The following is a 13,474-nucleotide window of genomic DNA, read 5'->3' on the forward strand; positions in this document are numbered from 1 at the left end:
CCACTGGACTATCTCGACTCTTGACAGCAGACGTTTTATAATATTATGAACGTACACTAATGTTAATTTATTTAAAAACAAAACGTTTTCTATCACTGTTTGTTTCGTGCGTTTAATATTTTCAAGAATGTTAATGAAGACGTCTGTTATATAAATAATTCATAAAACAAAACTAACAGTTAACTAAACTATGTGCGTATTTTTTAATGTACTTTCTTTATTAGTAAATATTTAAGAGACATTAATTATATTTAGAAAATATATAAGTTAAAAAACTAAATTTAGTACATCATAATAAAATATTAAGAAATGTAGACCCTTTTTAATTTCATTGCAAGAAGAATTACTTTGAAATATAATTAAGAATATAAGGATCGTCGGTGTTTCCTCCTCTGACAGATGTCAAGGGGATACAATCCTGCAATCGTATCGGAAGAGGAAATTAGAACATTTTGTTTGTTTGTCACGATACATATCTAGCAGTGTGATTTGAAAAAGAAAATTGACGTTAGATATGCAATTTATTAAGAAAGAAATGGCTTTTGGCACGATGATACCACGCTAAAATCTAAGGGGGCGAAGCATTAAAGCTAAACTGTACGGGACAGCAAGTAAAAGATATCAATAGTATTCTTTCATTTTCTTTTTTTTTTAAAAATAAGTGATCGATCGAAAAACCTAATCGAACATTCTGTATTTTCTATACGTTGTAATATCAACTTGAGTGAACTTTAGTAAACTAATAATGTATAATTGTTTTGTAATTCTAATCATGAAGCAATGATAATCTTTAAAAAAAAGAAATCGAAAATATTTGCCGTTAGAATACGAATACTCGGTTCATCACTAAATTTAGAAAGTAAATGTACACAAATATATAATGATATTCATAATGATCCACATCTATAGTATATTATAATCCACAATACTAACTTTAGAATTTCTTCTAGACATCTTGCTAAAGACTTCAGGTCTAGGATCCCCGGCATTACGTGCTTTCCGAGGCATACACGCTGCATTTCTAACTACTAGGCTCCGGGTTGCTACTGAGATTTTTTGACCGGAAAACCCTAATAGCTTATTATCAGACATATATTAATTTTGAACCCAGGAACTTGGGATCTGCCTTATATCCGCTAGCCCAACGAGGCTGGTTGATAAAGAGAAATGTAAAAAATAACATTTTAGTAAAACTATAATACTATCAAAGTGTAAATTGATTATTTGTTCGAGGATCACGCAACAACTACCACACTAATTTTAATGATGAGAATTAAAAAAAAATGTCAATTTTATTTTCAAACGGCGTCAGCGGGATGGGTGTAATAATAAAACGATGACTAATAATATCTAAAGTTAATACGTAATAATAAACAACAATCATAAACATCTTCTGTAGAAGTGCGAATAATAATTATTTTTATTGATGAATCATGACTAAGAAACAGAGGGTGTGTCCTGATATGTTACAGGCTTCTCTCGGTTCTAATTGTTATAGATGCACGAATATATATATATACACGTATAAGATAAGATAGTAAAGTATTCTACTGTATAAACCTTCATAAAAAAATCAGAACTTTAATCCAGATCTAAAATATAAGATACTCATATACTGATGTATTTCAGAACGTACATATTATAATAAAATAATTTAGCAGCAGTTATCGCTGGAGCAGACACTGGCTGGAATAAAAAATTGAAGAAGCGAACTTAATGAAAACACTCGAGAGCTCTGCGATCGAACCAGTTCCGAGTATTTCTCATGAAAGCGAGCCCAGCTCTGGGTATAAATTGAACGGCGGCTCCGAAGCTCTTAAATGAAATTTACTTTGTTAAAATAAATTGAACAACCTCATTGATCATTGCCCGACTTCGGCTTCGGTAAAACGTTAATTATAATATACCTACTTCCGTTCATGTTTTGTAAAATACTAGAGTTAAATCATCGACGAATATAATACATGACTTCACCGTTTCGGCATCGCACCGACTGTACATGAATGTGATTAAAGTTTTATCACGATATGTATATTTCTGTCAGTATTTATAACATCTAATTGTATCAAAGTTCAATTACTGCAAACGTTCGTTTGAAATGCACACAGGCCGAACATTTCTTAGACTACGTTGTTGTTATATAGTGTATCGCGAAATTAGGTAAATCGGTTTAGCTCTTTAAAAAACAAATAATAATAAAAATCTCATTTCTTAAATATTAGTATGATCATTGAAACGTATAACAAAATATACAACGCGTTCGAGTCTACACATACAAGCTGCTTAAGTATAACGGGTAATATACTAGTCATTATCTGTATGAGTACCAAAAAAAAAATTTTATTTATATAATATTTATCCCGCGCATGCAGAATCCAATTAAAACCTTATGGTTATTAATTAAAACTTCATGATTTGCATGTGCCGACTAACAAATAATTATACGTTAAAAAAAGTTCAAAAACACGCTTCGACACACGACTTGATCTTATCATCAGATCTTGTCAATGGCTCCAGTCTTGTATTGTATAAAAGCGATAGATGAATTAGATTATACATAATATGTATGTTATAAAGCTCGTAATAATAACTGATAATCGTTCGTTCAAATCCGTACAAGCGCCATATGCTAATTTGTGTTTATAATTCATCTTATACTTAGCGATGTAGCTATACAGAAATATACGTGTGGGTTACCCCAACATTCAACATAAGTCTATCACATTAGAACCATTTCATATTAAACTCTTTTCTATAAAGGTAAGACAATGGAGGGTGTTTTTGTTGTATTTTTAATTGAACTGCCAACTCGAAGCGGAACAGCGTAGCAGATTAGGTTCGGTGCCTCTCTCAGATGAGAAACATTTCACCACTGCTCATAGAAAACCACCGAGTTGTTAATAATAATAAAATATTTTAATTAAAAAATTATTAGTTATCACTATACAAATACAGCCACAACATATTGGAATAATAATTAAATACGTTTATATCTAACGAATCTGTGTATGTAAGTGTTGTGTGGGATAGTTTTGGTATTACTTATTTCTTTATATGAACAGAGGACATACTATGATGCAATTGATTCAAAGTAATAAAAAAAATTAACAATCATAAATAAACACACACACAAAATTCAAACTTTAATATACAGGATTAAGATAAATGTGTAAACACATTTGTTATAAATAATTTAAAAAAATGTAATAAAATAAATTAAAGGGCTACACTACATGGGGAAAGAAATTTTGTACAAAGAGATTATGTACTTAAATGATAATCCATTAATATATAAAATATGTATATACTTGATAGCACATATTCTATGTCCACATTCATTACTTAGTCAACTTGACATTAAACTATTATTATTTTACTTGCAAAGTAAAAGGAAAAGAACTTAAGACCTATTATAAAGTCTACGGTCCAGCTTTATAGCAGATATAAATTAAAAAAAATAAAGCCACGTCTAGACCGTTTCGAAGTTTACTTAGTTAGGCACTACAGTACGAAACATAAATTACAAAAGGAAAAAGGCAACAATACTAACTTTAACCTAAACTTGACAGAGGCTGACTGCCCGTTTTATCGACGGCTTTTGTCCGGCCTAGATGATTTTATTTTTAAATAACACTTTTCACTTTTATTTTTTTCTACTAGACATAATCGGTATTACTTATAAACGTTGTTTGCGGGTCATTAGTTAAGCAATGCTGTGTCTTCTTCTTTCGAATGTCAAATGAATTATGACAAAAAGAGTCAAATCGGCGTTTAATTGAACAACCGCTTAACAATTTTACAAGTAAGGCGGAATATACATCACATATATATAACCACTTTATATACACACTATAACAGACGTACGGCACGAATTAAAAAGTAAAAAAATATATGATATTGGCAAGTCATGTGTTCGTTAAAATTTGAAGTATACCTTGCGGATAGCGGATGCCAAATGTTGAAATTGTCACGAAAGTTATCAACTCGAAGAGCGAGACGATTATATTAGATACCTTCAAATAGAGCGAACTAAATTATTCTTAGAATACGACTTTATTTACATACAATCGAATCGATACAAACCAATAGTTGTGCACAAGTTAAGAAGATATTTGAAATACATTATCAAATTATTTGTTTATTGTTTTATATTTAACTAGCGTTGTGCCCGCGGCTTCCTTCGTCATTAAGAATTTTTAAATACGAATCTCTATGTTTCTTTAAAAGTGAAGGATTTTCAAACACACTTTCATCCCCTTTATCACTATCTAAGGGGTTTCATTTTCAAAAATCTTTGCTTAATGCACACTTTAATTTGTTTGGGCTTGCGTTGACATATCAATGAGTTATTCTTTTATATATAAAGAGGTATTCTAAGTTTATACAAAAAAATATCATGCAAGTCTTTTTAAAAATATATGCATTACATTTTGATTACCATAAATTTATTTATTTCGGATCTAACAGTTATAAACATTAGTACTAAGTTAGTATTAAGGATATACAAAGATAATTTTTGAATTTCGCCCAAATTTGTATATATACAAAGATGCAAAATAATACATGATCTGAATGTGACGTGATTGTATTGTCGGTTCGTAACAATAGCGATATCGTGAAAATACTGTAGAGGCCAACTTATAAAACGGAGTAACAAAATTGACACGAATACATTTTCCTTTTTGCGGTTCAACTTTGTATATCTTTTTTTTTTTCAAACAAAAGGCATTTTTAATCATCGCGACAAAAAAAAGGTAACAAAGAATCTAATATAATACCAAACATACAAAAAAAACGTGAACTGTTTGATTTTCATACTGTAAGTTCAGCGAAACGGTGTACTCTGAGCTTGTGTTACTCGGTCGACACCCTTAAGCCCAGTGGGCGGTAAATGGACGCTTCGACGACTATAAATAAAACGCTAACGATAATAATACACTGCTCTATTTAATTATTGCCTGTTGAAATCGGAAGAGTAACAGTGTTTACACAATATACGGATTACGGATAAGGTTATTTCTGTTATTTGGAACGGAGCTACAGTACGGCGGCGGCGTACACCTCGCTCGGAGCCGACTTGAATGTATCAGAGTTAGGAATCAATTCGAAAACGTTTTGTTATTGCTACGTATATATTACACACGCTCCGTTGATTTCTTTTTAAAACGTTTATAATGTACTATTATATATAATATTGTAAAGAGGTCAGTCTTGTTTATTTGTTCGATTCTTCAATATTCATCCAAAAACTACCGATTCTTTGATGTACAATATAGTCTGTTTTAATTATATTGTATATTTATTTATTGATTTATTTGAAAAGTCACATCTACAGTACGTATATTAAATACTTATTTAGTAGTATCTTTTATTAATATCTATCTGCTATCTAAAATATGCACCAATTACAGATACGCAAAATACTGACAAGGTAACTAATACGTGCTAAAACTGTCTAGTTGCTCGACAAACATATATACGTATATAAGTTGTTGTAGTTACAAGTTTTAAAAAAATCACCAGTTCGACCTCTTTTCCGCAAAAAATATAGGATTGGGCATTGAAAAAGAAAACGCTGATGATTCGATCGTAGTTATTTCTCAATTTTTACGGCAGATTTGGAGATAACTAAAAGTTTTGTTAAATGGATTAATTTTCACATTGTAACTATTTTGAAAACCAAAAGAATGGCATATACATTTTAATCATATCCCACCAAAAACCGTAAACGTAATTAAAAGAGTAGCAGTGTGTACAGTGCAGACAGAGAGATCTCTAGAATGGACTATATTATTGAGTCCACTATTTTAACCGTGCGACATCGAGAGGAGTTAGCTAGAATTTAGGGAGGAGGTATCTTAAATTCACTACACGTAGGATGCGTTTTACTATAGGATCGTAAGAAAAGTATAAAACTATATAAAATTACCCGCAGCGTTTGTTTAAACAACATGCAAACAGAAGTTTCCGATGTCATTCGCAAGTTTTCGATGTGTAATCCTCACCCTAAGGCAATAATGAGAGGCTCGACGCTGACGAGACTGAGCGCTCTGAATTTTAAATTACTCTTTGCACAACAGCGAATTTGCTGAGGCAGACAGTAAACACGGCTCAGTACAGTGAACATGTTGAATATTATGAAACATTTTAATGAATATATTTATTTTAAACAATAAAAATATCGCATTGATACTATATGATATATGTATGTCACGTGAAATGTGAAACTGTGTTAATTTTATAAAAGTAAAATATACTTCTCACACAGTTTTAGTGATAGCAAAAAATTCTCGTTTGCACGAGTACAGATGTCCTTTGTTCGTATTGTAAATCATCTCTATCCCGTCTTCTTAACGTAACGAGAGTGACCTACGTGTCGAGAATATTCATATTTGAAACGCTAGTGCAGAATGCAGTAGAATCTGATTAGTGTCATCTTGATAAAGAGAACGGTTTTGTTCTTAGATTCAAATATTTGTCCAGTCTTTCTCGACAAGTAACGTGAATAAAATATGGCTTGGCGATGAAGGCAAACATGTGGGTGTCCCCACATGTGATGAATGAAGTTGCGCCACGTGTGTATCGCCCGTATATACCCGCATGGGAGCAGCGTGGTGGAATAAGCTCCTCAAGCGGAGAGGAAACATAATCCCAGCATTGGGACATTTACATGCTGTTAACAGACAGTTCATTTATATTTGTGAAATATTTGAAACAAAAATAAACATATTCGAAATATGTTTATACATTAATTGTAAATGTGTACTGGTTTATCGTTTAACTTTTCACTACAAGCGCAAACAACTCAACGGCATAAGTGATCTAAAAGTGAGGGGTTCGATTCTGACTACATAGATTGTCCTATCACAAATTTAACTTGCACTTGATCGGAGAGCAAAACACTCACTTTAGTGACTAGCTGACCCGTGCCCTGGTAAACATTTTTACTTGTGATGAAATTATGATTGTGTTTCGGTTAGTACTGAGTGCTTTGATTTATTTCCTGACAAAAGTTGCGTTGGCCACGACATCCGACTACCGCGAAAAAGTCCTCATTTTTCGGGTTAGTATATAGCCTATGACACTCACAAATGATGTGGCTTTCTATTGGTAAAATAATTTTTAAAATCGATTCAGTAGATCCAGGAATTACCCCCTACAATCTCACAGACTTTACCTCTTTATAATATTAGTATAGATGATGAGTATTGTTGTGGTAAGAACTATGTTAATTTTGTTAAAGTCTGTTATTTAGGCTACCACAAGGTAAAACTATTATAAACTATTACAAACGCAGGAGGAGCAAAGGCAAATTAACAACTTTGACATTGAATTGACACGATATCTTTAGTAAAATAAAAGTTATTATACGTAGTTAAGTGAAACAGTGTTGTATCATAACGATATATAAATCGAGAACTTTGCAAAATATAGCAGAGATATTAGCGCATGGAATATGTAAATATAAGATTTGCTTATCTTTCTTCAATTGGAATGGTGTTAAGTAAAGCAGAAACAAACTTTTTTTTTTAAAAAGGATGAAAAAGATGCGTTCAATGGTTCGGAATCGGAACATGTGTTATATTACATTCGAATTCCATATCCGGGAAACATATTACCGCGCGCTATTGGCACGGTTTGCCAATTGCGAATACAATGTACAATGCTGTCACGTTGTCAGTGCAAAATAATTTAATACAAACATTAATTAAATTATTGAAAGCTTATTTCGTTACTGGAAAATGTAATTTTCATTAATAATATTACTAAATTTGATTTGAGCCTTGATAACATACGTCGACGAACTAGCTTGTTACGGCTCTGATATTCCCAGAATATATATTTATCATATTATTATGTATATACTACAGTAACAGCATCTACACGTGTTACTGCTGGAATAAGGCCTCCATTTATTTTGAAGAGAAGGCTTGGAGCTTATGCGTACGTTGCTCCAATGCAGATTTCATCCGAAAAAAGGTTTCTACGCAATGTTTTATTTCACGGCGAAGCAGGAAATAAATTATAAACAAAGAAATAACGGTAATTGGAAACCTTCAGAATGGTACCCGGCTTCCTTAGAGGGGAACCGGATTATGTGAGATTCTTACCAACTTACACCACTGCGATGGCCGTCCTCGGCAAAGAATAGAAAGGCTGCGCATCGTGTTCTAACCACTGGGCTAACTCGTATCCTTTCGAAAATGTCACACGTTATTTTAAAAAGGCTTTCCTTACGGATATTAGAATTGTCTACGAGATGAAATTCAAAGCTGCCTTCGCTTGATACTCACGGGTCAAAAGGCTATGAATAACAGATAGATAGGGTAAATGTATTAAGATACTAGCGTTTCAATAATAATAACAGTTAACATCAAGTAGACAATCTGTCAGTAAAACGAATTTTTTTTTTTTAAATAAAGTAACTGGGTTTAAGTGATCACCATCGTTGATTCCGAAAGCCACTGATTGGTTCGCTTCCAATGTCATTAGGACCCTTGGGGTTTAAATTGCACAAGCTATAATCATTGTTAACAATTACTTAGTGGTCGGCCGGTGGTCGAATCGACCATAATCATTATTGCAAATTTAGAAAAACATATTATATGAATTTAGCATATTTCGTACTCTCTTATTTTTTTTATTGATAACACAATAGCTCGTCAATAGCCAACAAATTAAAAAAAAAGAAAATAAGCTGACAAATAGCGGAAAAAAAGAAATTGGTAATTGGTGAAAGGTAACTGTTGTGTCTTTGCCTATTTATATATAGATAATCGAGTTATCTAAATACGAGAGGCCTCCCTTCCCTACCTACCCTACCCTACCTACCTCCCCTACTACAACCTTGTGTTGCCAAGATTGACAAGTTAGATAGAGTTTTAAAACGTTACTGTTTGTAATGATATTTTCAAATAAAAAAGCCTTGAAATAGTAAAGCTTTAAAGTATAATATGACGGCACACATAAAAATATATTATTAGTATTCAATGTAACTATATTTTTATGAATATTGTAAAATTGATTAGGTTAAATATAGAAGCATTAGACTTGCTCATCGACCGTCGAAAATTTACCACCGGAAAGAAATACCAAAGCTGAAAAGAACCGGCGAAAGAATATAAGTCACATTTCTGAACTTGTCTGAAATTAAAAAATATTTTTGTAAGCTTTATAATAAACCAAGATGAAATATTTAATATTGCGTTAAAGTAAAAAAGGTTCAAAGCTACGATATTCAAATAAGGACAGCATTAGGTACAACTTAGGTGAGACATTATTACGAGCACAAAATATGGTCAAGTACGAATCAGTCAAGGAGAATCTGGAGAACTCTTGAGCGGAAGCGGGTGGCAGCTCCACGCCGGAAACAGGACGTGAAGCCTACTTTCGCATCCACTGATGAGCATTTATTCAAATGGTAATATAAACCTTATTTTGAAAGTCATATTACAATAATTATCTGACATCGAATTTCGGTGAAGATTTTACTGTTGCTATTTATTATCAAAACATTTTAAGTAGAAAAGCTCTCACTATATCATTCACGTGAAGATTCATACATTGATTTTTTTATTAATTATCTATTTTTTTTTTCATAACGATTTTTTACATCAAAGAAAATATATACACATCAAAATGTAATGATAAATCATATTAATATTATTACATCTTTACCATTCATCATTTTATCAGTTATGATTTTTTTACCTTTCATAACCAGATAACCATAACATTAAATCAGTTTACATATCATAAAGTTGCATACACAGATAAAGCATATACACATATGCAGCATGTGTAACTAATTACTAAAATAAACTTCAGGATTAAAAGCAATCTACTTCATTTACAAAATATCTCGTACGATATGAGGCATCCGGAAAATATATCAAAAATTTTAATATGGCTTCGTGTCATTGATGTCGCGTTCGTTGGCTTTAACATTTCCGCTGTAAATGAAACTTTTTACTTGTAGCCAATGCCATTTATAAATAAAGGCCTATTTATATCGAACGCCTGTTCCCGTTGATGTAGCAAGAATTCCCGATTGAATCATTGCTAAAAGGAAATTGCTGGCGCATTAATTCTATTTCCTTTTTAAATGGAACAGAGAATCAATCTCTTTTTATCATTTTAATTTCTTTAGAGAAATACCATAGTGGATTACTGATATCTTAAAATATTTCATACGTAAGAAGTTACTTAATTGGCTAAAAAAAAAACGGATATGAGTGACTTTTTAAATGTCAACCGTATTTTTTTTTCAGATCTTCCCTGGGCCGAAGAACTAGTGGTCAAACAGACAGGACAAAATTGTAAGAGTTCCGTTTTCAGCATTTGGCTACGGAACTCTAAGAATGATATCCTTTTGAACGTAAAAAAAAAAACTTTTCAATTAATTCACGTGAAATAAATGTTAGTTTTATTATTAAATATATCATACGTATACCATGTTACACTTATTCGTATTCATATTATTACAATAATATGTACTGAGTACCTTTATATGTATTACTAAGCAGTTATATCTATCTGCCAGGCAGAAGCTTGGAGAAATTCTAATTATCACTAATGGAAAGCTCGTTCCTGTATCTAGTCTACAGGGACACGATCTGCCTTGGTTAATTAATATTATAACCGTTTAAAAGGTTAATAGGCCACTGACCTGGCAGTATGTGTAATAGTCCAGGCGAACTCTCGAATATATAATTTTTGGCACAGGATAGGCTATAGAGCGAGTTTGCCCTACAAAAGTTTTTAAATGTTACTAAAACCGTATGAGCGGGATGTTTTTGGTCATGTTCCATTTTATACGTAATATTCGCTGCATTTCTATAATATTTGTTGATCAATGAGTTGCTGAAAGCAGAAACCGCGGACAAAAGCCCATCATAACATAGCTTTTCACAAAGGAAGTTTAATAAAAGAAGATTTCTATGCACGTTTTTCATCATATATCTGATCGGAAAAAAAGAATCGTGACAAAAAATTAAAAATCACGGGTTAGTATTTAACTACCATTTTTGTGTACGAAAATCATTATGTGACCTATTGCACACACATTTGCTGCTGACATAGCAAAGTATTCATGAGAAGGTTAGTTACCTCCTCTCAGGGATGCCCCAATGAATCGCTAAGTGATGTACACGATTCCATTCAGGCGTGCGCAATCCTGGTCAGTAAACAAGATCCTTTCATCTCGTACGTGTCACCTGGTACCCTAGTGCGAGCTCTCCAATTTTAAAACGGTTTTACGCTTGTCATATAGAGTTTACGAGTGATAGCTGACGAAGCACTTTTCTGAAAACGCTACTAATATTTTACGTGGTCATTTTATGGGCGTTTTTAAATGATGAATAATTTTCATTAAAATACGAGAATAGATATGTGTATGATTTTCTAAAATTCGGTAATACAAATCTTCAGTCTTTTAGCTCGGTACCCTTTATTTTGTTTATAAAGTACATTTTATTGTTTGGTTTTTATTGTCTTTTATAGACTTTCCTTTGTATTTTTCAATTAGCATTTTTAGCGATCAAATGGAATAAAGATAGTTAAAAACAATTTTTTTTTTTATAGAATAGGAAGGTGGACGAGCATATGGGCCACCTGATGGTAAGTGGTCACCAAACGCCCTTAGACATTGGCATTGTAAGAAATGTCAACCATCGCTTATAGCCAATGCGCCACCAACCTTAGGAACTAAGATTTTATGTCCCTTGTGCCTGTAATTACACTGGCTCACTCACCCTTCAAACCGGAACACAACAATATCAAGTATTGCTGTTTTGCGGTAGAATATCTGATGAGTGGGTGGTACCTACCCAGACGAGCTTGCACAAAGCCCTACCACCACAATTGGTATTTATTATCAATAAACCATGTCAAATATTAAAAACGATAAGCATTGGTTAGGGATTAAGCAAATTTGAAACACTTTCATAATGAAAGCTCTTTTCAAAACCACAAAAACCTACATAATCAATTCAGAATTTTAAAGGATTTATATAAATAATTTTCAAATAAATATATATTTAACTATATAAGTCCAACGGAATTCTAAAACATTAATTATGAATTCAAACTATTCACTGATTGGTTCGAACTCGAAGTTTGATATTCGATTTTCTCTTTAATGCTGAAACCAAAGCTTTAATAAAACTTGTACTGGCTGCATCAGCCGATTTGCCTTTATACAATATAGAGAGCAATGCAATGCATACATTTTAACTATTGATAAAAACATATATATTTTTTTACTCTTTTAAAGTTTTTCTTTTAAGTTTGTAGAGCCTGTTTAAATAGATTATCGCCTGCTGCGATAGTCCTTTTGATATTCATGATAATTAAATTTAATTTATGAAATATTCGATTTCACACGCGTGTCTATGTGCAGGGCATAGGGTTCATGCTTGTTTCATATCAAATTTCAACAAAATTGAATCAGTGGTTTTGCTGTGAAAGCGTAATAGACAAAGAGGCATACCAAGTTATTTTGCACTTATATAGTATAATTAGTATACATTATACTGGGACATAACATCTTAGTTGCCAAAGTTGGTGGCACATTGGCGATATAAAGAATATTGAATATTGGGGTGGTGACCACTTACTATCGGGTAGTCCATTTGCCCGTCCGCCTAACTATTTAAAAAATAAAACCAATGATTACATTTATCCTCCAATTAGGTTTCAAGCGCCCGCCTTATACTGACACGAGCATGTCATGTGAAACCATGGCATTGTCATAGGAACCAAAAAATCAAATCAAAATCAAAATGATTTATTCAACATAAAATAAAAAAATAAAAAAACATTGAAGCATTACACTTGCTTATTGATCGTCAAACCAAAAACTACCACCGGTTCGGAAAAGAACCACGCAACCCTGAGAAGAACCGGCGAAAGAAACTCAGCGAATATTCTACCTCAGTTACATTAACAGCTGTTTTTGTTCTCCAACATTCGAATCGATAATGTCGAGTCGTGAATTGTTTGCTCTACGCATTCAAATATTCAGGCACACAGATGAATTGATGGAAGCTGTACATTGCTCTAAGTATTTTCCTCTCTTTAATTTTAAAGTTCAGGTCGATGAAGCTTACGAAAAAAAAAAGAGTAATCTAGAGCTCTTGCTTGCTTCGAAATTATGTTTTCGAAGCAAACGCTTAAGAATTTCGTTCAAATGAAAATAAATAAATAATTTGATTTGCTATTTAGCTTAAATATCTATAAAAATATAATATCGTTAAAGTTTGTTATGTATTAATCTTATTGGTAAGCTACTGTATCATAGATGTATGGTGTACAGGTAGATATAAGAATTTATTTAGTATATTCAACCCGCGGTCCCGGTCCCATCTTGCCAAATTATTTATTAGAATTTCATACAAACTGTAACACAATGACGATGTGAAGTCACGATTACAATATAAACATGTATATACATATGTTATACACAGACCACGCG

This window comes from Nymphalis io, chromosome 4 (genome assembly GCF_905147045.1).
Source record: "Nymphalis io chromosome 4, ilAglIoxx1.1, whole genome shotgun sequence".
Classification (NCBI taxonomy): Eukaryota; Metazoa; Arthropoda; class Insecta; order Lepidoptera; family Nymphalidae; genus Nymphalis; species Nymphalis io.